Below are 25,003 nucleotides of genomic sequence, written 5' to 3'. Positions count from 1 at the left end.
GGCCAGGGGAAGGGGAAAGGCCAGGGGCAGGGGCAGGGGCAGGCTAGGGTCGGGGCAGGGTCATAACCAGGTGCAGGGGCAGGGCCAGGGCCAGGGCCTAGGACAGGGGTAGGGGAAGGGCCAGGGGCTGGGAAAGGGCAGGGGCAGGGGCAGGCCCAGGGGCAGGGGCTGGGGCAGGGGCAGGGCCAGGGTCTGGAGCAGGGGTAGGGGCAGGGCGAGGGGCAGGGGCAGGGGCAGGGCCAGGTGCTGGTTTAGGGCCAGTGATCGGGCCAGGGACTTGGGCAGTGGCAGGGCAGTAGCAGGCGCTGGGGTAGGGCAGGGGCAGGGGAGGGGCATGGGTATGGGCATGGCAAGGGCAGGGGCAATGGCAGTGGCTTGGCAGGGCCAGGGGCAGGGGCAGGGCAGGGACAGTGCAGGTGCAGGGGAAGGACCAGGGGCAGGGCTAGGCACTTGGGCAGGGCAGTGACAGGACCAGGGGTGGTGGGAGGGACGGGGACAGGGGCTGGGGTAGGGGCAGGGGCAGGGCCAGGAGCTGGGTAGGGCCAGGAGCTGGGGCAGGGCCAGGGGCTGGGACAGGGGCAGGTCCAGGACGAGGGGCAGGGGAAGTGCCAGGGTAGGTTCATGGGGATTTGTAGGGCGAAGGGCTGGGCCAGGGGCCTGGGCAGGGGCAGGGCACGAGGCAGGGCCAGGGGCTGGTGCAGGGATAGGGGAGGGTCAGAAGCAGGGGCAGGGCCAGGATCTGGGGCAGGACCAGGGGCATGGCAGGAGCAGGGCAGTGTCGGGGCAGTGATTGAGGCAGGGCCAGGGCCAGGGGCTGAGGTAGGAACTGGGGCAGGGCCAGGGCCAGGAGCTAGGGCAGGCCCAGGGGCAGGAGCAGGGGCTGGGGCAGGGCCAGGGGCTGGGTTAGGGCCAGGGGCAAGGGCAGGGCAAGGGAAGTTGCAGTGCCAGGGGCAGGGACATGGCCATTGGCAAGACCATGGGCTGGGGCAGTGGCAGGGGCTTGGCAGGGGCAGGGGAAGGGTCAAGGACTGGGACAGGGGCAGGGCCTGGAGTAGGGACAGGGGCAGGGGCTGGGGCAGGGCCAGGGGCTGGGGGAGGGTCAGGGGGAGGGGCATGACCGGGCCAGGGGCAGAGTTAGGGCCAGGGCCAGGGGCTGCGGCAGGGGCAGGGCCAGATTCTGGTTTAGGGCCAGGGATCGGGCCAGGGACTTGGGGAGGGGCAGGGGCAGGGGCAGGGGTAGGTCCAGGGGCAAGGGCAGGGGTGCGGCCAGGTTCAGGGGCAGTTTCAGAGCCAGGGGCAGGGCCAGGGGCTGGGGCAGGGTCAGGGTCAGGACCAGGGGCTGGGGCAGGGACAGGGGCAGGGGAAGTGGCTGAGGCAGGAGCTGGGGCAGGGGCAGGGACAGGAACAGGGGCTGGTAGAGGGCCTGGGGCAGGGGCAAGGCAGGGTAGGGATAGGGCCATATCCAGGGGAAGCTCAGGGGCTGGGGTAGGGACAGGGGCAGGGGCAGGGCCAGGGCCAGGGCAGGTTTGGGACAGGGTCATGACCAGGTGCAAGGGCAGGGCAGGGGCAGGGCCTGGGACAGGGGCAGAGGCAGGGGCAGGGGCTGGAGCAGGGGCTGGGCAGGAGAAGTGGCAAGCCCAGGGGCAGAGTCAGGGGCAGGGGCAGGGCCAGGGGCAGCGGCAGGTCAAGGGCCAGGGGCCGGGGCAGGGGTAGCGGCAGGGTCAGGGCCAGTTATAGGGGGAGTAGCAGGGCCTGGGGCAGGGCCAGGAACAGGGGCAGGGGCAGTGATGAGGGCTGGGGCATGTGCAGGGGCATGGCCAGGAGATGGAGCAGGGGCAGTGGCAGGGCAGGTCAGGGCAGGGGAGGGCAGGGCCAGGGACAGGGACAGGGCCAGGACCAGGGGCAGGGGCAGGGGCTGGGGGAGAAGCATAGGCAGGGGCAGGGTGGGGGCAGTGGCAGGGGCTTGACTGGGCCAGGGTCAGATGTAGGACAAGGGGCTGGAGCTGGGGTAGCTCCACGGGCATGGCGGGCCAGGGCCAGGGGCAGAGGCAGTGCCAGAGGCATGGCCAGGGGCAGGGGAAGAGTCAAGGACTGGGACTGGGGCAGGGGCTGGGGCAGGGCCATGGCCTGGGGTAGGGGCCTGGACTGGGGAAGGGTCAGGTGCAGGGGCAGGGCAGGATACGGACTGAGGCAGGCCCAGGAGCAAGGTAATGGGCAGGGTTTGGGCCAGGAGCTGTAGGAAGCCCAGGGGCAGAGCCAGGACCAGGGCCAGGGCCAGAGGCAGGGGCAGGGGCAGGGGAAGGGGTATGGCAGGGTAGGGACAGGGGCAGGAGCAGGGCCAGGGGTAGGGACAGGGGCTTAGCAGGGCCAGGGTCAGAAGCAGGGCCAGGGGCTAGGGTAGGGACAGGAGCAGAGGCAAGGCAGGTAGGGACAGGGACAGGGGCAAGGCCGGAGGTAGGGCCAGGGGCAGGAGGAGCAATAACAAGCCCAGGGGCAGGGCAGGGGTGGAAGCAGGGCAGGGTCAGGACAGGGTCATCACCAGGCACAGGGGCAGGGCCAGGGCCAGGGGCAGGGGCTGGGGCAGTGCCAGGGGCAAGGGTAGGGGCAGGACCAGGGGCCTGGCAGGTGCCAAGCAGAAGTGGCAAGCTCAGGGGCAGGGGCTGGGGCAGGACCAGGGGCTTGGCAGGGTCGGGACAGGGTCATGACCAGGTACAGTGGCAGGGTCAGGGTCAGGGTCAGGGGTAGGGGCAGGGCCAGGGGCTGGAGCAGGGGCATTGTCAAGGGCACAGGCTGGGGCAGGGGCAGGAGCCTGAGCAGGGCAGAGGGAGGACCAGGGGCAGGACGGCGGCAGGGGCCTGGTCATGGGCAGGACAAGGGGTAGGGGCAGGGCCAAGGTCTGCGGCAGAGGCACAGACAGGGCCAGGGACTGGGATAGGGGAAGGGCCAGGGTCAGGACAGGCAGGGTCAGGGACAGGGTAGGGGTATGGTAGGGCCAGTGGCAGCCGCAGGGCCAGGTGTTGGGGCAGGGACAGGGGCATGGCAGGGGCAGGGGCATGGCTGGGGCAGGGCCAGGGTCAGGGTCAGGGGCTGGGGCAGGGCCAGGGGCAGGGGCAGTGATGAGGGCTGGGGCATGTGCAGGGCCACGGCCAGGAGATGGAGCAGGGGCAGTGGCAGGGCAGGGCCAGGGGCAGGGGCAGGAGCTGGGGCAGAAGCATAGGCAGGGGCAGGGCAGGGGCAGTGGCAGGGGCTTGGCTGGACCAGGGTCAGAAGCAGGACTAGGGGCTGGAGTTGGGGTAGCTCCATGGGCATGGCGGGCCAGGACCAGGGGCAGAGGCAGTGCCAGGGGCATGGCCAGGGGCAGGGGAAGGGCCTAGGGCTGGGACAGGGGCTGGGCTAGGGTCAGGGCCAGGGGCCTGGGCAGGGGCAGGGCATAGTGCAGGGCCAGGGACTGGTGCAGGGGCCAAGGCAGGGCCAGGGGTTGGTGCAGGGTAGGGGCAGAGGCAGTGCCAGGGGCAGGCCCAGGGTCTGGGGCAGGGCCAGGGGCAGGGCTGGGGCAGGATATCGTGAGGGGCAGTGATTGAGGCAGGGCCAGGGCCAGTGCCAGGGGCAGGGGCTGGGTTAGGGCCAGGGGCAAGGGCAGTGGCAGGGCCGGAGCAGGGGCTGGGGTAGGGCAGGGTCAGGGGCAGAGGAGGGGCATGGGCATGGCAAGGGCAGGGGCAATGGCAGTGGCTTGGCAGGTCCAGGGCAGGGGCAGGGCAGGGACAGTGCAGGTGCAGGGGAAGGACCAGAGGCAGGGCTAGGCACTTGGGCAAGGGCAGTGACAGGACCAGGGGTGGTGGGAGGGACGGGGACAGGGGCTGGGGTAGGGGCAGGGGCAGGGCCAGGAGCTGGGTAGGGCCAGGGTCAGGGCCAGGAGCTGGGGCAGGGCCAGGGGCTGGGACAGGGGCAGGTCCAGGACCAGGGGCAGGGGAAGTGCCAGGGTAGGTTCATGGGGATTTGCAGGGCGAAGGGCTGGGCCAGGGGCAGGGGCAGGGCCTGGGGCAGGGGAAGGGGCAGAGGAAGGGGCAGGGCTAGGGTCATGGGAGGGGCAGGAACAGGGTCAGGGACAGGACCAGTGGCTGAAGCAGGGGCAGAGACGGGCAGCGGCTGAGGCAGTGGCTGGGGCAGGTCCAGAGGCAGAGGCAGGACAGGGGCAGGGCAGTGGCAGTGGCTGGGGCAGAGGCAGGGACAGGGGCTGGTGCAGGGTCAGGGGCAAGGGCAGGGCCAAGGCCAGGGACTGGGTTAGGGGAAGGGCCAGGGCCAGGTGCCTCGGCATGCCCAGGAGCAGTGCCAGTGTCAGGGTCAGGGGCAGGGCCAAGGGTAGGGCCAGCGGCTGGGATAGGGCCAGGGGCATAGCAAGCAGCAGGGCCAGGGGCAAAGGCAGGTGCAGGGGCTGAGGCAGGGGCTGGGACGGGGGCAGTGTAGGGTCAGGGTCAGGACCAGGGGCTTGGGCAGGGCCAGGGGCAGCGGAAGGGCCTAGGGCTGGGGCAGGGGCAAGGCTAGGGTCAGGGCCAGGGACCTGGGCAGCGGCAGGGCACAGGGCAGGGCCAGGGGCTTGTGCAGGGGCAGGGCCAGGGTCTGGGGCAGGACCGGGGACACGGCAGGGGCAGGGCAGTGTCAGGGGCAGTGATTGAGGCAGGGCCAGGGCCAGGGGCTAAGGTAGGAACTGGGGCAGGGCCAGGGCCAGGAGCTAGGGCAGGCCCAGTGGCAGGGCCAGGGGCAGGGCCAGGGTCTGGGTTAGGGCCGGGGGCAAGGGCAGAGCAAGAGAAGTTGCATTGCCAGGGGCAGGGGCATAGCCATTGGCAGGAACATGGGCTGTGGCAGTGGCAGGGGCTGGGGTTGGGCCAGGGGCAGAGTTAGGGCTAGGGCCAGGCCAGGGCCAGGAGCAGGTGCAGGGCCGAGGGCTGGGGCAGGGGCAGGGGCAGGGACAGTGGCTGGTGCAGGGCCAGGGCCAGGGGCAGGGGCAGGGCCGAGGGCTGGGGCAGGGCCACGGGCTGGGGCAGGAGCAGTGGCAGGGCCAGGGCCAGGGGCTAGGGGTAGCCCAGGGGCAGGGCTTGTGGCAGGGGCAGGGGGTGGGGCTTGGGTAGGGCCAGGGGCAGGGGCAGGGCAGGATAGGGACAGGGGCAGGGCCAGGAGCAAGGTCATGGGCAGGGCCAGGGCCAAGAGCTGTGGCAAGCTCAGGGGCAGAGCCAGGGCCAGGGCCAGGGCCAGGCCCAGGGGCTGAGGCAGGGGCAGGAGCAGGAGCTGGGGCAGTGCCAGGGGCCGGGGCACAGGCATAGCAGGAACAGGGCAGGTGCATGGTCAGGGGCAGGGTAGGGACAGGGGCAGGGCTGAGAGCTGTGACAGGGGCAGGGACAGTGCCAGGGGCTTCGGTAGGGACAGGGTCAGGACCAGGGGCTGGGGAAAGGACAGGGGTAGGGCCAGGTGCTGGTTTAGGGCCAGGGATCGGGCCAGGGAGTTGGGCAGGTTCCGGAGCTGGGCCAGGGGCAGGGGCAGGGGCAGGGGCAGGGCCTGTGGCAGGGGCAGGGAAGGGGCAGTGGAAGAGCAGGGGATGGGACTGGCAGGGGCACCAGAGAGCAGGGTTAGGGAGCGCGCGGGCGGGGAGGTTGTGCCCCAGGGAGGGATGCGCCATCCTGAGAAAGTGCTGCTCCCCCCCCCCACCCTCCCACCTCCCCACCACCCCGAACCTGAGCTCGGCAGTAACAGCAGCAGGAGGTTTCCACGCGGCTGGAGGGAGCCGAGGCCGCGCAGCCAAGCCCGGCGCGCCCCACCCGGGTGCGGGCCTAGGAGCGGCCAGGAGCGCGCCGGCTGGGACGGGCCGGTGAAGGCGCGCGGGGCCCGGCCAGACAGAGGCGGGATCGCAGCGAACGCGGGGGGGGGGCGCTCGAAGGCGCCGCGGGCCTCGGGCGAGTCCCAGGACCCTCCCCCGCGGGAGGACGCGGGTCTCGCGCTGTACATCGGTGCGCCGCCATGCGGAGGAAGCCGTGTCGCTGCCAGGGCACACGGGAGACGCAGCCTCGGACGGGGACGGGCGCGCGCGGGCAGAGCGGCGGCCCCGGCTGCCCCCGGCTGCGCCGACTTCACCCCGCATCGCTCCCGGGCGCAACCCGGCGGCGCGCCCCCTTACTGCCCCCAGGGCGCGCGCCCGGAGTCGGCGGCTGCACGGGGCTCGCTGCGCCCGCTCGGCCACCGCTCGCTTCCGGAGGCGCTCGCACCTGTGTCAGAGCCGCCCGCGGCGGCCCGCGCGGCCCGAGGACAACTTCCGCGCTGTCTGTCGGTCCCCGCGCGCCGAGGCCCGAAGTTGGAGCGCCGGCGCCGGCACGGGCAGCAGCGTGGTTTAAAAGTGGCTGCGGGCGCCGCTGCTCGCGCAGTACCCGCAGTCCTTCCTGGACAACTGCTAAGACGACCTGGAGGTGTGCCGGCAGATCGGGGACCCCGACCTGGACGCCATCGGGGTGCTGGCGCCCGTGCACCGCCGCCGCTTCCTGGAGGACGTGGGCCACCTGCGGGAGCAGGATGAGGCCACCGCCGACCTCTGCTTCACGCTCAAGCCGCCGCCTCCCGCCGACCCCGGGTTCCCCGAAGCCTTCCGAAGTCTCGGCCGCCGGAGCCAGCCCCGCAGGGCCCACCGCACCCGGGAGAGGATGAGCCACCCCCGGCTGAAGCAGAAGATCCTGATCCAGGACAAGATGATGCGCGATGGTGTGCGCCGGGGCAAGGCCCCGCACCCACGTCAGGTGAGCAGGGGGCGGGCGTCGGGCCTGCGGCTTCTCTACATTTTTCTCTTGCGGCTGCTCATTCCTTCCTTGCAGGGTCACAGGTGCGGGTGAGGCGGCCTTCAGCCGCCTCTGCACCCTTCGCCCTCAGCTGGGGCCGGGTCTCCGCGCAGCCCCTGGCGGAACCGAGTCCTGGGCTCCTGCGGTGCTCTGGGGCCGTGGGATCTGAAGGGCAGGAGAAGACTGGGTAATAGCTACCTTGTCTTGGGCCTTCCTTTTCTTCTTGTCCTCCTTTGCATTTTGAGTGACTCCAAAGAGACACTGGCTGTAGTATGTCTTTGTGCTCGGTGCGCAAGGAAAGTGACCTCCCTTCTGCCCGGGACTCCCCCACAGCGGCTCAATGTAAAGTTGCCAGGGTTGGGGCTAGACATGGGGTTTTGATGGGACGGGCGTTAATAAGGTGCAGGCAAGCTCCCTTGAGATGAGTTTTTTCCCCCGAAGGGTACAGAATGCAGGCAGGCACTATGGCCTGGGGTTCCCAGGGCGTCCCACACTTGGGAGGGGAAGGCTGTGCTCAAGGAGAGGAGCTTTTTAAGACTGAGGGAGGAGGGCGCCAGGAAGGGCCTGGAAGCTCCATGGCTGCTGGGCATGGCAGGCCCAAGGATGGGGCTTGGGTGTCAAAGTAACTAACATAAAGACCCAGTTCCAAGCGGCGCACAGTCCACCCAGAGTTTGCCTGGCATGGGTCCCCATGGCTGCTCCACAGGCTCACCAGAGCCCTTCCCTGGCCACACTGGAAAGTGCACAGGCTCGCGGGAAGACACCTGCCTGGGAAGCCCAGGAGGAACATGCAGAGGTGCTGGGGCCGCAGCCGTGCAGAGCAGCCGGTGGAGCAGCCATGGGGACCCACGCCAGGCAGACCCTGGGCGGAGGCCGCACCACTGAGAACGGGGACTTTTTGGTAGTTGCTTTGACACCCAAGCCCCACCCTTGGGCATACCATGCCCAGCAGCCACGGAGCTTCCCTGCACGCTCCTCCATCAGTCCTGAAAAGCTCCTCTCCTTGCGCACAGCCTTCCCCTCCCAAATGCAGGGATGCCCTGGGACCATCAGGCCATAGCGCCTGCCTGCGTGCTGTACCCTTCCGTGGAAAAAACTCATCCCAAGGGAGCGTGCATGTGCCTCATTAATGCCCCCCATCCAACACCTGTGCCCCCGCCCCACCCCTGGCAACTTTACAGATGCCCCACTGTGGGGGAGACCCCAGTGGCAGGGCGGTCACTTTCCCTGCGCACCTAGTACAATGGCACACGACAGCCAGTCCCTCTTTGGGAGTCACTCAAAATGCAAAGAAAGACAAGGAAGGAGAAAAGGAAGGCCCAAGACAAGGTAGCTATTACCCAGTCTTCTCCTGCCCTTCAGATCCCATGGCCCCCAGAGCACCGCAAGAGCCCAGGACTCGGTTCTGCCAAGGGCACGCCGGGGGCTGCGCGGAGACCCGGCCCCGGCAGAGGGCGAAGGGTGCAGAGTCCGCCTCACCGGCACCTGTGACCCTGCAAGGAAGGAATCAGCAGCCGCGAGAGAAAAATCAGAGAAGCCGTAGGCCGGATGCCAGAACCCGCGCGTGCCTGCTCACCTGGCGGGGGTGCGGGGCCTTGCCCCAGCGCACACCATCGCGCACCAGCTTGTCCCGGATCAGGATCTTCAGGTTTAGCCCGGGGGTCCCTGCGGGGCTGGCTCCTGCGGCCAAGGGCTTGGAAGGCTACTTGGGACCTGGGGTCGGTCGGAGGCGGCGGCTCGAGAGTAAAGTAGAGGCCGGCGGTGGCCGCGTCCTGTTCGCGCAGGCGACCCACGGCCTCCAGGAGGCGTCGGTGGTGCGCGGGCGCCAGCACCCTGATGGCGTCCAGGTCGGGGTCCCCGATCTGCCGGCACATCTCCAGGTCGTCGTAGCCGGTGTCCAGGAAGTACTGTGCATACTGCTCGAGCCGCAGCACCCGCAGCCACTCCTACACCTCGCTGCTGCCCGTGCCGGCGCCGGTGCTCCAACTTCGGGTCTTGGCACACGCGGGGGCCAGGGTGCCCAATGGGCAGGGCCAGGGATCGGGCCAGGGACTTTGGCAGATTCAGGAGCTGGGCCAGGGGCAGGCGCAGGGCCAGGGCCAAAGTCTGTGGCAGGGGCAGGGCAGGGCCAGGGGCAAGGCCAGGGGCAGGGACAGCGGCAGGGGCCTGGTCATGGGCAGGACAAGGCGTAGGGGCAGGGCCGAGGTCTGCGGCAGCGTCACGGACAGGGCCAGGGAGTGGGATGGGGCAGGGCCAGGTGCTAGGGCAAGGGCAGGGGCATGGCCAGGGGCAGGGGCAGTGATGAGGGTTGTGGCATGTGCAGGCGCACGGCCAGGAGATGGAGCAGGGGCAGTGGCAGGGCAGAGCCAGGGACAGGAGCTGGGGCAGAAGCATAGGCAGGGGCTTGGCTGGGCCAGGGTCAGAAGCAGGACAAGGGGCTGGAGCTGGGGTAGTTCCATGGGCATGGCGGGACAGGGCCAGGGGCAGGGCACCGGGCAGAGGCAGTGCCAGGGACATGGCCAGGGACAGGGGAAGGGTCAAGGACTGGGGCAGGGCCATGGGCTGGGGTAGGGGCAGTGGCAGGACCAGGGCCAGGAGCTGGGGCGGGCCCAGGGTCAGGGCCCGTGGCAGGGGCAGGGGAAGGGGCCCGGGCTGGGGTAGGGTCAGGGCAGGATAGGGAGTCAGGCAGGCCCTGGAACAAGGTAATGGGGAGGGTCAGGGCCAGGAGCTGTAGGAAGCCCAGGGGCAGAGCCAGGGCCAGGGCCTGGGGCAGGGACAGAGCAGGGGAAGAGGCTGGGCCAGGGAAGGGGAAAGGCCAGGGGCAGGGGCAGGGGCAGGGGCAGGGTCAGGGTCAGGCTAGGGTTGGGGCAGGGTCATAACCAGGCGCAGGGGCAGAGACAGGGCCAGGGCCTAGGACAGGGGCAAGGGAAGGGCCAGGGGCTGGGGAAGGGCAGGGGCTGGGGCAAGGGAAAGGGCAGGGGCACATGGGCTGGGGCATGGACAGGGACTTGGCCAGGGGCTAGGGCAGGTCCAGGGGCTGGGTCACGGTCAGGTGCAGGGGCAGGGCAGGAGCAAGGGCAGGGCCTGGGGCTGGGGGAGGCGCAAGGTCAGGGGTAGGGTGGGGCAAGGGATGGGCCAGTGGCCGGACCATGGCCAGGTCTGGGTTAGTGACTAGTGCAGGGCGAGGGCCAGGGCCTGAGACAGGCCCAAGGGCAGGGCCAGGGCCAGGGGCAGGGGCAGGGGAAAGGGTATGGCAGGGTAGGGGCAGGGGCTTAGCAGGGCCAGGGCCAGGAGCTGGGGTAGGGACAGGGCCAGGGGCAAGGCTGGAGGCAGGGACAGGGGCAGGAGGAGCAATAGCAAGCCCAGGGGCAGGGCAGGGGTGGAGGCAGGGCAGGGTCAGGACAGGGTCATCACCAGGCACAGGGGCAGGGGCAGGGCCAAGGGCAGGGGCAGGGGCTGGGGCAGTGCCAGGGTCAGAGGCAAGGGTAGGGGCAGGACCAGGCGCTTGGCAGGTACCAGGCAGGAGAAAAGGCAAGCCCAGGGGCAGGGGCAGAGCCAGGGGCTGGGGCAGGGGCAGGGGCAGAGGCAGGGGCAGGACCAGGGGCTTCGCAGGGTCGCGACAGGGTCATGACCAGGTACAGTGGCAGGGCCAGGGCCAGCACCTGGGTCAGGGGCAGGGGCAGGGCCAGGGGCTGGAGCAGGGCATTGTCAAGGGCACAGCCTGGGGCAGGGGCAGGAGCCTGAGCAGGGCAGAGGGAGGGCCAGGGGCAAGGCCAGGGGCAGGGACAGCGGCAGGGGCCTGGTCATGGGCAGGACAAGGGGTAGGGGCAGGGCCGAGGTCTGCGGCAGAGGCACAGACAGGGCCAGGGACTGGGATAGGGGAAGGGCCAGGGTTAGGACAGGCAGGGTCAGGGACAGGGTAGGGGTATGGTAGGGCCAGTGGCAGCCGCAGGGCCAGGTGTTGGGGCAAGGACAGGGGCATGGCAGGGGCAGGGTCATGGCTGGGGCAGGACCAGGGACAGGGACGAGGCAGCGGCAGGTCAAGGGCCAGGGGCTGGGGCAGGGGCTAGGGCAAGGGCAGGGGCATGGCCAGGGGCAGGGGCAGTGATGAGGACTGGGGCATGTGCAGGGGCACAGCCAGGAGATGGAGCATGGGCAATGGTAGGGCAGGGCCAGAACCAGAACCAGGGCCAGAAGCAGGGGCTGGGGCAGAAGCATAGGCAGGGGCAGGGCAGGGGCAGTGGCACGGGCTTGGCTGGGCCAGGGTCAGAAGCAGGACAAGGGGCTGGAGCTGGGGTAGCTCCACAGGCATGGCGGGCCAAGGGCAGAGGCAGTGCCAGAGGCATGGCCAGGGGCAGGGGAAGGGCCTAGGGCTGGGACAGGGCAGGGCTAGGATCAGGGCCAGGGGCCTGGACAGGGGCAGGGCATAGGGCAGGGCTAGGGACTGGTACAGGGGCCAAGGCAGGGCCAGGGGTTGGTGCAGGGTAGGGGCAGGGGCAGTGCCAGGGGCAGGCCCAGGGTCTGGGGCAGGGCCAGGGGCATGGCCGGGGCAGGGCATGGTGAGGGGCAGTGATTGAGGCAGGGCCAGGGCTAGGGGCTGAGGTAGGAACTGGAGCAGGGCCAGGGCCAGGACATGGGGTAGGCCCAGGGACAGGGCCAGTGCCAGGGGCAGGGGTAGGGGCAGGGCCAGGGGCTGGGTTAGGGCCAGGGGCAAGGGCAGGGCAAGAGAAGTTGCAGGGCCAGGGGCGGTGGCATGGCCATTGGCAGGACCACGGGCTTGGGAAGTGGCAGGGGCTTGGCAATGCCAGGGGCAGGGGCAGGAGAAGGGTCAAGGACTGGGACAGGTGTAGGGGCTGGGGAAGGGCCATGCCTGAGGTAGGGGCAGGGACTGGGGTACGGCCAGGGGCAGGGGCAGGGCAGGATAGGGACTTGGGCAGGGCCAGGGCCAGGGGCTGGGGCAGGGACAGAGCAGGGTAAGGGGCTGGGCCAGGGGAAGGGGAAAGGCCAGGGGCAGGGGCAGGGGCAGGCTAGGGTCGGGGCAGGGTCATAACCAGGTGCAGGGGCAGGGCCAGGGCCAGGGCCTAGGACAGGGGTAGGGGAAGGGCCAGGGGCTGGGAAAGGGCAGGGGCAGGGGCAGGCCCAGGGGCAGGGGCTGGGGCAGAGGCAGGGCCAGGGTCTGGAGCAGGGGTAGGGGCAGGGCGAGGGGCAGGGGCAGGGGCAGGGCCAGGTGCTGGTTTAGGGCCAGGGATCGGGCCAGGGACTTGGGCAGTGGCAGGGCAGTAGCAGGCGCTGGGGTAGGGCAGGGGCAGGGGAGGGGCATGGGTATGGGCATGGCAAGGGCAGGGGCAATGGCAGTGGCTAGGCAGGGCCAGGGGCAGGGGCAGGGCAGGGACAGTGCAGGTGCAGGGGAAGGACCAGGGGCAGGGCTAGGCACTTGGGCAGGGCAGTGACAGGACCAGGGGTGGTGGGAGGGACGGGGACAGGGGCTGGGGTAGGGGCAGGGGCAGGGCCAGGAGCTGGGTAGGGCCAGGAGCTGGGGCAGGGCCAGGGGCTGGGACAGGGGCAGGTCCAGGACGAGGGGCAGGGGAAGTGCCAGGGTAGGTTCATGGGGATTTGTAGGGCGAAGGGCTGGGCCAGGGGCCTGGGCAGGGGCAGGGCACGAGGCAGGGCCAGGGGCTGGTGCAGGGATAGGGGAGGGTCAGAAGCAGGGGCAGGGCCAGGATCTGGGGCAGGACCAGGGGCATGGCAGGAGCAGGGCAGTGTCGGGGCAGTGATTGAGGCAGGGCCAGGGCCAGGGGCTGAGGTAGGAACTGGGGCAGGGCCAGGGCCAGGAGCTAGGGCAGGCCCAGGGGCAGGAGCAGGGGCTGGGGCAGGGCCAGGGGCTGGGGCAGGGCCAGGGGCTGGGGCAGGGCCAGGGGCTGGGTTAGGGCCAGGGGCAAGGGCAGGGCAAGGGAAGTTGCAGTGCCAGGGGCAGGGACATGGCCATTGGCAAGACCATGGGCTGGGGCAGTGGCAGGGGCTTGGCAGGGGCAGGGGAAGGGTCAAGGACTGGGACAGGGGCAGGGCCTGGAGTAGGGACAGGGGCAGGGGCTGGGGCAGGGCCAGGGGCTGGGGGAGGGTCAGGGGGAGGGGCATGACCGGGCCAGGGGCAGAGTTAGGGCCAGGGCCAGGGGCTGGGGCAGGGGCAGGGCCAGATTCTGGTTTAGGGCCAGGGATCGGCCAGGGACTTGGGGAGGGGCAGGGGCAGGGGCTGGGGTAGGTCCAGGGGCAAGGGCAGGGGTGTGGCCAGGTTCAGGGGCAGTTTCAGAGCCAGGGGCAGGGCCAGGGTCTGTGGCAGGGTCAGGGTCAGGACCAGGGGCTGGGGCAGGGACAGGGGCAGGGGAAGTGGCTGAGGCAGGTGCTGGGGCAGGGGCAGGGACAGGAACAGGGGCTGGTAGAGGGCCAGGGGCAGGGGCAAGGCAGGGTAGGGATAGGGCCATATCCAGGGGAAGCTCAGGGGCTGGGGTAGGGACAGGGGCAGGGGCAGGGCCAGGGCCAGGGCAGGTTTGGGACAGGGTCATGACCAGGTGCAAGGGCAGGGCAGGGGCAGGGCCTGGGACAGGGGCAGAGGCAGGGGCAGGGGCTGGAGCAGGGGCTGGGCAGGAGAAGTGGCAAGCCCAGCGGCAGAGTCAGGGGCAGGGGCAGGGCCAGGGGCAGCGGCAGGTCAAGGGCCAGGGGCCGGGGCAGGGGTAGCGGCAGGGTCAGGGCCAGTGATAGGGGCAGTAGCAGGGCCTGGGGCAGGGCCAGGAACAGGGGCAGGGGCAGTGATGAGGGCTGGGGCATGTGCAGGGGCATGGCCAGGAGATGGAGCAGGGGCAGTGGCAGGGCAGGTCAGGGCAGGGGAGGGCAGGGCCAGGGACAGGGACAGGGCTAGGACCAGGGGCAGGGGCAGGGGCTGGGGGAGAAGCATAGGCAGGGGCAGGGTGGGGGCAGTGGCAGGGGCTTGACTGGGCCAGGGTCAGATGTAGGACAAGGGGCTGGAGCTGGGGTAGCTCCACGGGCATGGCGGGCCAGGGCCAGGGGCAGAGGCAGTGCCAGAGGCATGGCCAGGGGCAGGGGAAGAGTCAAGGACTGGGACTGGGGCAGGGGCTGGGGCAGGGCCATGGCCTGGGGTAGGGGCCTGGACTGGGGAAGGGTCAGGTGCAGGGGCAGGGCAGGATACGGACTGAGGCAGGCCCAGGAGCAAGGTAATGGGCAGGGTTTGGGCCAGGAGCTGTAGGAAGCCCAGGGGCAGAGCCAGGACCAGGGCCAGGGCCAGAGGCAGGGGCAGGGGCAGGGGAAGGGGTATGGCAGGGTAGGGACAGGGGCAGGAGCAGGGCCAGGGGTAGGGACAGGGGCTTAGCAGGGCCAGGGTCAGAAGCAGGGCCAGGGGCTAGGGTAGGGACAGGAGCAGAGGCAAGGCAGGTAGGGACAGGGACAGGGGCAAGCCGGAGGTAGGGCCAGGGGCAGGAGGAGCAATAACAAGCCCAGGGGCAGGGCAGGGGTGGAAGCAGGGCAGGGTCAGGACAGGGTCATCACCAGGCACAGGGGCAGGGCCAGGGCCAGGGGCAGGGGCTGGGGCAGTGCCAGGGGCAAGGGTAGGGGCAGGACCAGGGGCCTGGCAGGTGCCAAGCAGAAGTGGCAAGCTCAGGGGCAGGGGCTGGGGCAGGACCAGGGGCTTGGCAGGGTCGGGACAGGGTCATGACCAGGTACAGTGGCAGGGTCAGGGTCAGGGGCAGGGGTAGGGGCAGGGCCAGGGGCTGGAGCAGGGGCATTGTCAAGGGCACAGGCTGGGGCAGGGGCAGGAGCCTGAGCAGGGCAGAGGGAGGACCAGGGGCAGGACGGCGGCAGGGGCCTGGTCATGGGCAGGACAAGGGGTAGGGGCAGGGCCAAGGTCTGCGGCAGAGGCACAGACAGGGCCAGGGACTGGGATAGGGGAAGGGCCAGGGTCAGGACAGGCAGGGTCAGGGACAGGGTAGGGGTATGGTAGGGCCAGTGGCAGCCGCAGGGCCAGGTGTTGGGGCAGGGACAGGGGCATGGCAGGGGCAGGGGCATGGCTGGGGCAGGGCCAGGGGCAGGGGCAGTGATGAGGGCTGGGGCATGTGCAGGGCCACGGCCAGGAGATGGAGCAGGGGCAGTGGCAGGGCAGGGCCAGGGGCAGGGGCAGGAGCTGGGGCAGAAGCATAGGCAGGGGCTGCAGGGGCAGTGGCAGGGGCTTGGCTGGACCAGGGTCAGAAGCAGGACTAGGGGCTGGAGTTGGGGTAGCTCCATGGGCATGGCGGGCCAGGACCAGGGGCAGAGGCAGTGCCAGGGGCATGGCCAGGGGCAGGGGAGGGCCTAGGGCTGGGACAGGGGCTGGGCTAGGGTCAGGGCCAGGGGCCTGGGCAGGGGCAGGGCATAGTGCAGGGCCAGGGACTGGTGCAGGGGCCAAGGCAGGGCCAGGGGTTGGTGCAGGGTAGGGGCAGGGCAGTGCCAGGGGCAGGCCCAGGGTCTGGGACAGGGCCAGGGGCAGGGCTAGGGCAGGATATCGTGAGGGGCAGTGATTGAGGCAGGGCCAGGGCCAGTGCCAGGGGCAGGGGCTGGGTTAGGGCCAGGGGCAAGGGCAGTGGCAGGGCCGGAGCAGGGGCTGGGGTAGGGCAGGGGCAGGGGCAGAGGAGGGGCATGGGCATGGCAAGGGCAGGGGCAATGGCAGTGGCTTGGCAGGTCCAGGGCAGGGGCAGGGCAGGGACAGTGCAGGTGCAGGGGAAGGACCAGAGGCAGGGCTAGGCACTTGGGCAAGGGCAGTGACAGGACCAGGGGTGGTGGGAGGGACGGGGACAGGGGCTGGGGTAGGGGCAGGGGCAGGGCCAGGAGCTGGGTAGGGCCAGGGTCAGGGCCAGGAGCTGGGGCAGGGCCAGGGGCTGGGACAGGGGCAGGTCCAGGACCAGGGGCAGGGGAAGTGCCAGGGTAGGTTCATGGGGATTTGCAGGGCGAAGGGCTGGGCCAGGGGCAGGGGCAGGGCCTGGGGTAGGGGAAGGGGCAGAGGAAGGGGCAGGGCTAGGGTCATGGGAGGGGCAGGAACAGGGTCAGGGACAGGACCAGTGCTGAAGCAGGGCAGAGATGGGCAGCGGCTGAGGCAGTGGCTGGGGCAGGTCCAGAGGCAGAGGCAGGACAGGGGCAGGGCAGTGACAGTGTCTGGGGCAGAGGCAGGGACAGGGGCTGGTGCAGGGTCAGGGGCAGGGCAGGGCCAAGGCCAGGGACTGGGTTAGGGCAGGGCCAGGGCCAGGTGCCTCGGCATGCCCAGGAGCAGTGCCAGTGTCAGGGGCAGGGCAGGGCCAAGGGTAGGGCCAGCGGCTGGGATAGGGCCAGGGCATAGCAAGCAGCAGGGCCAGGGGCAAAGGCAGGTGCAGGGCTGAGGCAGGGCTGGGACGGGGGCAGTGTAGGGTCAGGGTCAGGACCAGGGGCTGGGCAGGGCCAGGGGCAGCGGAAGGGCCTAGGGCTGGGGCAGGGGCAAGGCTAGGGTCAGGGCCAGGGACCTGGGCAGCGCAGGGCACAGGGCAGGGCCAGGGCTTGTGCAGGGGCAGGCCAGGGCCAGGTCTGGGGCAGACCGGGGACACGGCAGGGGCAGGGCAGTGTCAGGGGCATGATTGAGGCAGGGCCAGGGCCAGGGGCTAAGGTAGGAACTGGGCAGGGCCAGGGCCAGGAGCTAGGGCAGGCCCAGTGGCAGGGCCAGGGGCAGGGCCAGGGTCTGGGTTAGGGCCGGGGGCAAGGGCAGAGCAAGAGAAGTTGCATTGCCAGGGGCAGGGCATAGCCATTGGCAGGAACATGGGCTGTGGCAGTGGCAGGGGCTGGGGTTGGGCCAGGGGCAGAGTTAGGGCTAGGGCCAGGCCAGGGCCAGGAGCAGGTGCAAGCCGAGGGCTGGGGCAGGGGCAGGGGCAGGGGCAGGGACAGTGGCTGGTGCAGGGCCAGGGCCAGGGGCAGGGCCGAGGGCTGGGGCAGGGCCACGGGCTGGGGCAGGAGCAGTGGCAGGGCCAGGGCCAGGGGCTAGGGTAGCCCAGGGGCAGGCTTGTGGCAGGGGCAGGGGGTGGGGCTTGGGTAGGGCCAGGGGCAGGGGCAGGGCAGGATAGGGACAGGGGCAGGGCCAGGAGCAAGGTCATGGGCAGGGCCAGGGCCAAGAGCTGTGGCAAGCTCAGGGGCAGAGCCAGGGCCAGGGCCAGGGCCAGGCCCAGGGGCTGAGGCAGTGGCAGGAACAGGAGCTGGGGCAGTGCCAGGGGCCGGGACACAGGCATAGCAGGAACAGGGCAGGTGCATGGTCAGGGGCAGGGTAGGGACAGGGGCAGGGCTGAGAGCTGTGACAGGGGCAGGGACAGTGCCAGGGGCTTCGGTAGGGACAGGGTCAGGACCAGGGGCTGGGGAAAGGACAGGGGTAGGGCCAGGTGCTGGTTTAGGGCCAGGGATCGGGCCAGGGAGTTGGGCAGGTTCCGGAGCTGGGCCAGGGGCAGGGGCAGGGGCAGGGGCAGGGCCTGTGGCAGGGGCAGGGAAGGGGCAGTGGAAGAGCAGGGGATGGGACTGGCAGGGGCACCAGAGAGCAGGGTTAGGGAGCGCGCGGGCGGGGAGGTTGTGCCCCAGGGAGGGATGCGCCATCCTGAGAAAGTGCTGCTCCCCCCCCCACCCCCCCACCCCCCTGAACCTGAGCTCGGCAGTAACAGCAGCAGGAGGTTTCCACGCGGCTGGAGGGAGCCGAGGCCGCGCAGCCAAGCCCGGCGCGCCCCACCCGGGTGCGGGCCTAGGAGCGGCCAGGAGCGCGCCGGCTGGGACGGGCCGGTGAAGGCGCGCGGGGCCCGGCCAGACAGAGGCGGGATCGCAGCGAACGCGGGGGGGGGCGCTCGAAGGCGCCGCGGGCCTCGGGCGGGTCCCAGGACCCTCCCCCGCGGGAGGACGCGGGTCTCGCGCTGCACATCGGTGCGCGGCCATGCGGAGGAAGCCGTGTCGCTGCCAGGGCACACGGGAGACGCAGCCTCGGACGGGGACGGGCGCGCGCGGGCAGAGCGGCGGCCCCGGCTGCCCCCGGCTGCGCCGACTTCACCCCGCATCGCTCCCGGGCGCAACCCGGCGGCGCGCCCCCTTACTGCACCCAGGGCGCGCGCCCGGAGTCGGCGGCTGCACGGGGCTCGCTGCGCGCGCTCGGCCGCCGCCCGCTTCCGGAGGCGCTCGCACCTGTGTCAGAGCCGCCCGCGGCGGCCCGCGCGGCCCGAGGACAACTTCCGCGCTGTCTGTCGGTCCCCGCGCGCCGAGGCCCGAAGTTGGAGCGCCGGCGCCGGCACGGGCAGCAGCGTGGTTTAAAAGTGGCTGCGGGCGCCGCTGCTCGCGCAGTACCCGCAGTCCTTCCTGGACAACTGCTAAGACGACCTGGAGGTGTGCCGGCAGATCGGGGACCCCGACCTGGACGCCATCGGGGTGCTGGCGCCCGTGCACCGCCACCGCTTCCTGGAGGACGTGGGCCACCTGCGGGAGCAGGATGAGGCCACCGCCGACCTCTGCTTCACGCTCAAGCCGCCGCCTCCCGCCGACCCCGGGTTCCCCGAAGCCTTCCGAAGTCTCGGCCGCCGGAGCCAGCCCCGCAGGGCCCACCGCACCCGGGAGAGGATGAGCCACCCCCGGCTGAAGCAGAAGATCCTGATCCAGGACAAGATGATGCGCGATGGTGTTCGCCGGGGCAAGGCCCCGCACCCACGTCAGGTGAGCAGGGGGCGGGCGTCGGGTCTGCGGCTTCTCTACATTTTTCTCTTGCGGCTGCTCATTCCTTCCTTGCAGGGTCACAGGTGCGGGTGAGGCGGCCTTCAGCCGCCTCTGCACCCTTCGCCCTCAGCTGGGGCCGGGTCTCCGCGCAGCCCCTGGCGGAACCGAGTCCTGGGCTCCTGCGGTGCTCTGGGGGCCGTGGGATCTGAAGGGCAGGAGAAGACTGGGTAATAGCTACCTTGTCTTGGGCCTTCCTTTTCTTCTTGTCCTCCTTTGCATTTTGAGTGACTCCAAAGAGACACTGGCTGTAGTATGTCTTTGTGCTCGGTGCGCAAGGAAAGTGACCTCCCTTCTGCCCGGGACTCCCCCACAGCGGCTCAATGTAAAGTTGCCAGGGTTGGGGCTAGACATGGGGTTTTGATGGGACGGGCGTTAATAAGGTGCAGGCAAGCTCCCTTGAGATGAGTTTTTTCCCCCGAAGGGTACAGAATGCAGGCAGGCACTATGGCCTGGGGTTCCCAGGGCGTCCCACACTTGGGAGGGGAAGGCTGTGCTCAAGGAGAGGAGCTTTTTAAGACTGAGGGAGGAGGGCGCCAGGAAGGGCCTGGAAGCTCCATGGCTGCTGGGCATGGCAGGCCCAAGGATGGGGCTTGGTGTCAAAGTAACTAACATAAAGACCCAGTTCCAAGCGGCGCGCAGTCCACCCAGAGTTTGCCTGGCGTGGGTCCCCATGGCTGCTCCACAGGCTCACCAGAGCCCTTCCCTGGCCACACTGGAAAGTGCACAGCTCGCAGGAAGACACCTGCCTGGGAAGCCCAGGAGGAACATGCAGAGGTGCTGGGGCCGCAGCCGTGCAGAGCAGCCGGTGGAGCAGCCATGGGGACCCACGCCAGGCAGACTCTGGGCGGAGGCCGCACCACTGAGAACGGGGACTTTTTGGTAGTTGCTTTGACACCCAAGCCCCACCCTTGGGCATACCATGCCCAGCAGCCACGGACTTCCCTGCACGCTCCTCCATCAGTCCTGAAAAGCTCCTCTCCTTGCACACAGCCTTCCCCTCCCAAATGCAGGGATGCCCTGGGACCATCAGGCCATAGCGCCTGCCTGCGTGCTGTACCCTTCCATGGAAAAAACTCATCCCAAGGGAGCGTGCATGTGCCTCATTAATGCCCCCCATCCAACACCTGTGCCCCCGCCCCACCCCTGGCAACTTTACAGATGCCCCACTGTGGGGAGACCCCAGTGGCAGGGCGGTCACTTTCCCTGCGCACCTAGTACAATGGCACACGACAGCCAGTCCCTCTTTGGGAGTCACTCAAAATGCAAAGAAAGACAAGGAAGGAGAAAAAGAAGGCCCAAGACAAGGTAGCTATTACCCAGTCTTCTCCTGCCCTTCAGATCCCATGGCCCCCAGAGCACCGCAAGAGCCCAGGACTCGGTTCTGCCAAGGGCACGCCGGGGGCTGCGCGGAGACCCGGCCCCGGCAGAGGGCGAAGGGTGCAGAGTCCGCCTCACCGGCACCTGTGACCCTGCAAGGAAGGAATCAGCAGCCGCGAGAGAAAAATCAGAGAAGCCGTAGGCCGGATGCCAGAACCCGCGTGCCTGCTCACCTGGCGGGGTGCGGGGCCTTGCCCCAGCGCACACCATCGCGCACCAGCTTGTCCCGGATCAGGATCTTCAGGTTTAGCCCGGGGGTCCCTGCGGGGCTGGCTCCTGCGGCCAAGGGCTTGGAAGGCTACTTGGGACCTGGGGTCGGTCGGAGGCGGCGGCTCGAGAGTAAAGTAGAGGCCGGGGTGGCCGTGTCCTGTTCGCGCAGGCGACCCACGGCCTCCAGGAGGCGTCGGTGGTGCGCGGGGCCAGCACCCTGATGGCGTCCAGGTCGGGGTCCCCGATCTGCCGGCACATCTCCAGGTCGTCGTAGCCGGTGTCCAGGAAGTACTGTGCATACTGCTCGAGCCGCAGCACCCACAGCCACTCCTACACCTCGCTGCTGCCCGTGCCGGCGCCGGTGCTCCAACTTCGGGTCTTGGCACACGCGGGGGCCAGGGTGCCCAATGGGGGCCAGGGCCAGGGATCGGGCCAGGGACTTTGGCAGATTCAGGAGCTGGGCCAGGGGCAGGGGCAGGGCCAGGGCCAAAGTCTGTGGCAGGGGCAGGGCAGGGCCAGGGGCACGGCCAGGGGCAGGGACAGCGGCAGGGCCTGGTCATGGGCAGGACAAGGGTAGGGGCAGGGCCGAGGTCTGCGGCAGCGTCACGGACAGGGCCAGGGAGTGGGATGGGGCAGGCCAGGTGCTAGGGCAAGGGCAGGGGCATGGCCAGGGGCAGGGGCAGTGATGAGGGTTGTGGCATGTGCAGGCGCACGGCCAGGAGATGGAGCAGGGGCAGTGGCAGGGCAGAGCCAGGGACAGGAGCTGGGGCAGAAGCATAGGCAGGGGCTTGGCTGGGCCAGGGTCAGAAGCAGGACAAGGGCTGGAGCTGGGGTAGCTCCATGGGCATGGCGGGACAGGGCCAGGGCAGGGCACCGGCAGAGGCAGTGCCAGGGACATGGCCAGGGACAGGGAAGGTCAAGGACTGGGGCAGGGCCATGGGCTGGGGTAGGGGCAGTGGCAGGACCAGGGCCAGGAGCTGGGCGGGCCCAGGGTCAGGGCCCGTGGCAGGGGCAGGGAAGGGCCCGGGCTGGGGTAGGGTCAGGGCAGGATAGGGACTGAGGCAGGCCCTGGAACAAGGTAATGGGGAGGGTCAGGGCCAGGACCTGTAGAAGCCCAGGGCAGAGCCAGGGCCAGGGCCTGGGGCAGGGACAGAGCAGGGAAGGGCTGGGCCAGGGAAGGGGAAAGGCCAGGGGCAGGCAGGGCAGGGGCAGGGCAGGGTCAGGCTAGGTTGGGGCAGGGTCATAACCAGGCGCAGGGGCAGAGACAGGGCCAGGGCCTAGGACAGGGGCAGGGAAGGGCCAGGGGCTGGGGAAGGGCAGGGGCTGGGGCAAGGGAAAGGGCAGGGGCATGGGCTGGGGCATGGACAGGGACTTGGCCAGGGGCTAGGGCAGGTCCAGGGGCTGGGTCACGGTCAGGTGCAGGGGCAGGGGCAGGGCAGGAGCAAGGGCAGGGCCTGGGGCTGGGGAGGCGCAAGGTCAGGGGTAGGGTGGGGCAAGGGATGGGCCAGTGGCCGGACCATGGCCAGGTCTGGGTTAGTGACTAGTGCAGGGCGAGGGCCAGGGCCTGAGACAGGCCCAAGGGCAGGGCCAGGGCCAGGGCAGGGGCAGGGGAAAGGGTAGGCAGGGTAGGGGCAGGGCTTAGCAGGGCCAGGGCCAGGCTGGGGTAGGGACAGGGCCAGGGGCAAGGCTGGAGGCAGGGGCAGGGCAGGAGGAGCAATAGCAAGCCCAGGGGCAGGGCAGGGGTGGAGGCAGGGCAGGGTCAGGACAGGGTCATCACCAGGCACAGGGGCAGGGGCAGGGCAAGGGCAGGGGCAGGGCTGGGGCAGTGCCAGGGTCAGAGGCAAGGGTAGGGGCAGGACCAGGCGCTTGGCAGGTACCAGGCAGGAAAAAGGCAAGCCCAGGGGCAGGGGCAGGGCCAGGGGCTGGGGCAGGGGCAGGGCAGAGGCAGGGGCAGGACCAGGGGCTTGGCAGGGTCGGGACAAGGCCATGACCAGGTACAGTGGCAGGCCAGGGCCAGCACCTGGGTCAGGGGCAGGGCAGGGCCAGGGGCTGGAGCAGGGCATTGTCAAGGGCACAGCCTGGGGCAGGGGCAGGAGCCTGAGCAGGGCAGAGGGAGGGCCAGGGGCAAGGCCAGGGGCAGGGACAGCGCAGGGGCCTGGTCATGGGCAGACAAGGGGTAGGGGCAGGGCCGAGGTCTGCGGCAGAGGCACAGACAGGGCCAGGGACTGGGATAGGGAAGGGCCAGGGTTAGGACAGGCAGGGTCAGGGACAGGTAGGGGTATGGTAGGGCCAGTGGCAGCCGCAGGGCCAGGTGTTGGGGCAGGACAGGGGCATGGCAGGGGCAGGGTCATGGCTGGGCAGGACCAGGACAGGGACGAGGCAGCGGCAGGTCAAGGCCAGGGGCAGGGCCAGGGGCTAGGGCAAGGGCAGGGGCATGGCCAGGGGCAGGGGCAGTGATGAGGACTGGGGCATGTGCAGGGGCACAGCCAGGAGATGGAGCATGGGCAATGGTAGGGCAGGGCCAGAACCAGAACCAGGGCCAGAAGCAGGGGCTGGGGCAGAAGCATAGGCAGGGGGCAGGGGCAGTGGCACGGGCTTGGCTGGGCCAGGGTCAGAAGCAGGACAAGGGGCTGGAGCTGGGTAGCTCCACAGGCATGGCGGGCCAAGGGCAGAGGCAGTGCCAGAGGCATGGCCAGGGGCAGGGGAAGGGCCTAGGGCTGGGACAGGGCAGCTAGGACAGGGCCAGGGGCCTGGACAGGGGCAGGGCATAGGGCAGGGCTAGGGACTGGTACAGGGCCAAGGCAGGGCCAGGGGTTGGTGCAGGGTAGGGCAGGGGCAGTGCCAGGGGCAGGCCCAGGGTCTGGGCAGGGCCAGGGGCATGGCCGGGCAGGGCATGGTGAGGGGCAGTGATTGAGGCAGGGCAGGGCTAGGGCTGAGGTAGGAACTGGAGCAGGGCCAGGGCCAGGACATGGGTAGGCCCAGGACAGGGCCAGTGCCAGGGGCAGGGGTAGTGGCAGGGCCAGGGGCTGGGTTAGGGCCAGGGGCAAGGGCAGGGCAAGAGAAGTTGCAGGGCCAGGGGCGTGGCATGGCATTGGCAGGACCACGGGCTTGGAAGTGGCAGGGGCTTGGCAATGCCAGGGGCAGGGGCAGGAGAAGGGTCAAGGACTGGGACAGGGGTAGGGGCTGGGGAAGGGCCATGCCTGAGGTAGGCAGGACTGGGGTACGGCCAGGGGCAGGGGCAGGGCAGGATAGGGACTTGGGCAGGGCCAGGGCCAGGGCTGGGGCAGGGACAGAGCAGGGTAAGGGCTGGGCCAGGGGAAGGGGAAAGGCCAGGGGCAGGGGCAGGGGCAGGCTAGGTCGGCAGGGTCATAACCAGGTGCAGGGGCAGGGCCAGGGCCAGGGCCTAGGACAGGGGTAGGGGAAGGGCCTGGGCCAGGGGAAGGGGAAAGGGCAGGGGCAGGGGCAGGCCCAGGGGCAGGGCTGGGGCAGGGGCAGGGCCAGGGTCTGGCAGGGGTAGGGGCAGGCGAGGGGCAGGGGCAGGGGCAGGGCCAGGTGCTGGTTTAGGCCAGTGATCGGGCCAGGGACTTGGGCAGTGGCAGGGCAGTAGCAGGCGCTGGGGTAGGCAGGGGCAGGGGAGGGGCATGGGTATGGGCATGGCAAGGGCAGGGGCAATGGCAGTGGCTTGGCAGGGCCAGGGGCAGGGGCAGGGCAGGGACAGTGCAGGTGCAGGGGAAGGACCAGGGGCAGGCTAGGCACTTGGGCAGGGCAGTGACAGGACCAGGGGTGGTGGGAGGGACGGGGACAGGGCTGGGGTAGGGGCAGGGGCAGGGCCAGGAGCTGGGAGGGCCAGAGCTGGGGCAGGGCCAGGGGCTGGGACAGGGGCAGGTCCAGGACGAGGGGCAGGGGAAGTGCCAGGGTAGTTCATGGGGATTGTGTAGGGCGAAGGCTGGCCAGGGCCTGGGCAGGGGCAGGCACGAGGCAGGGCCAGGGCTGGTGCAGGGATAGGGGAGGGTCAAAGCAGGGCAGGCCAGGATCTGGGGCAGGACCAGGGCTGGCAGGAGCAGGGCAGTGTCGGGGAGTGATGAGGCAGGGCCAGGGCCAGGGCTGAGGTAGGAACTGGGGCAGGGCCAGGGCCAGGAGCTAGGGCAGGCCCAGGGGCAGGAGCAGGGCTGTGGCAGGCCAGGGGCTGGGGCAGGGCCAGGGGCTGGGTTAGGCCAGGGGCTGGGTTAGGGCCAGGGGCAAGGGCAGGGCAAGGGAAGTTGCAGTGGGGTCAGGGGAGGCGGATGGCAAGAGGGTGGGGCAGTGGCAGGGGCTTGGCAGGGGCAGGGGAGGGACATTTGGGACTGGGACAGGGGCAGGGCCTGGAGAGGGACAGGGGCAGGGGCAGGGGCAGGGGCTGGGGCAGGGGCTGGGGGAGGGTCAGGGGGAGGGGCATGACCGGGCCAGGGCAAGTTAGGGCCAGGCCAGGGGCTGGGGCAGGGGCAGGGCCAGATTCTGTTTAGGCCAGATCGGGCCAGGGACTTGGGGAGGGCAGGGCAGGGGCAGGGGTAGGTCCAGGGCAAGGGCAGGGGTGCGGCCAGGTTCAGGGGCAGTTTCAGAGCCAGGGCAGGGCCAGGGGCTGTGGCAGGGTCAGGGTCAGGACCAGGGGCTGGGGCAGGGACAGGGGCAGGGGAAGTGGCTGAGGCAGGAGCTGGGGCAGGGGCAGGGACAGGAACAGGGGCTGGTAGAGGGCCAGGGGCAGGGGCAAGGCAGGGTAGGGATAGGGCCATATCCAGGGGAAGCTCAGGGGCTGGGGTGGGGCAGGG

At 70.3% G+C, this 25,003-nt stretch overlaps 1 pseudogene; it reads left to right on the top strand.

Annotated features, from left to right (window-relative positions):
• The first annotated feature begins 6,009 nt into the window (after window positions 1-6,009).
• On the top strand, window positions 6,010-7,006 carry LOC143657496 (uncharacterized; annotated as a pseudogene).
• The last annotated feature ends 17,997 nt before the right edge of the window (window positions 7,007-25,003 follow it).

This window comes from Tamandua tetradactyla, chromosome 2 (genome assembly GCF_023851605.1).
Source record: "Tamandua tetradactyla isolate mTamTet1 chromosome 2, mTamTet1.pri, whole genome shotgun sequence".
Taxonomy (NCBI): domain Eukaryota; kingdom Metazoa; phylum Chordata; class Mammalia; order Pilosa; family Myrmecophagidae; genus Tamandua; species Tamandua tetradactyla.
This window is presented reverse-complemented; position numbering and strand designations above follow the sequence as displayed.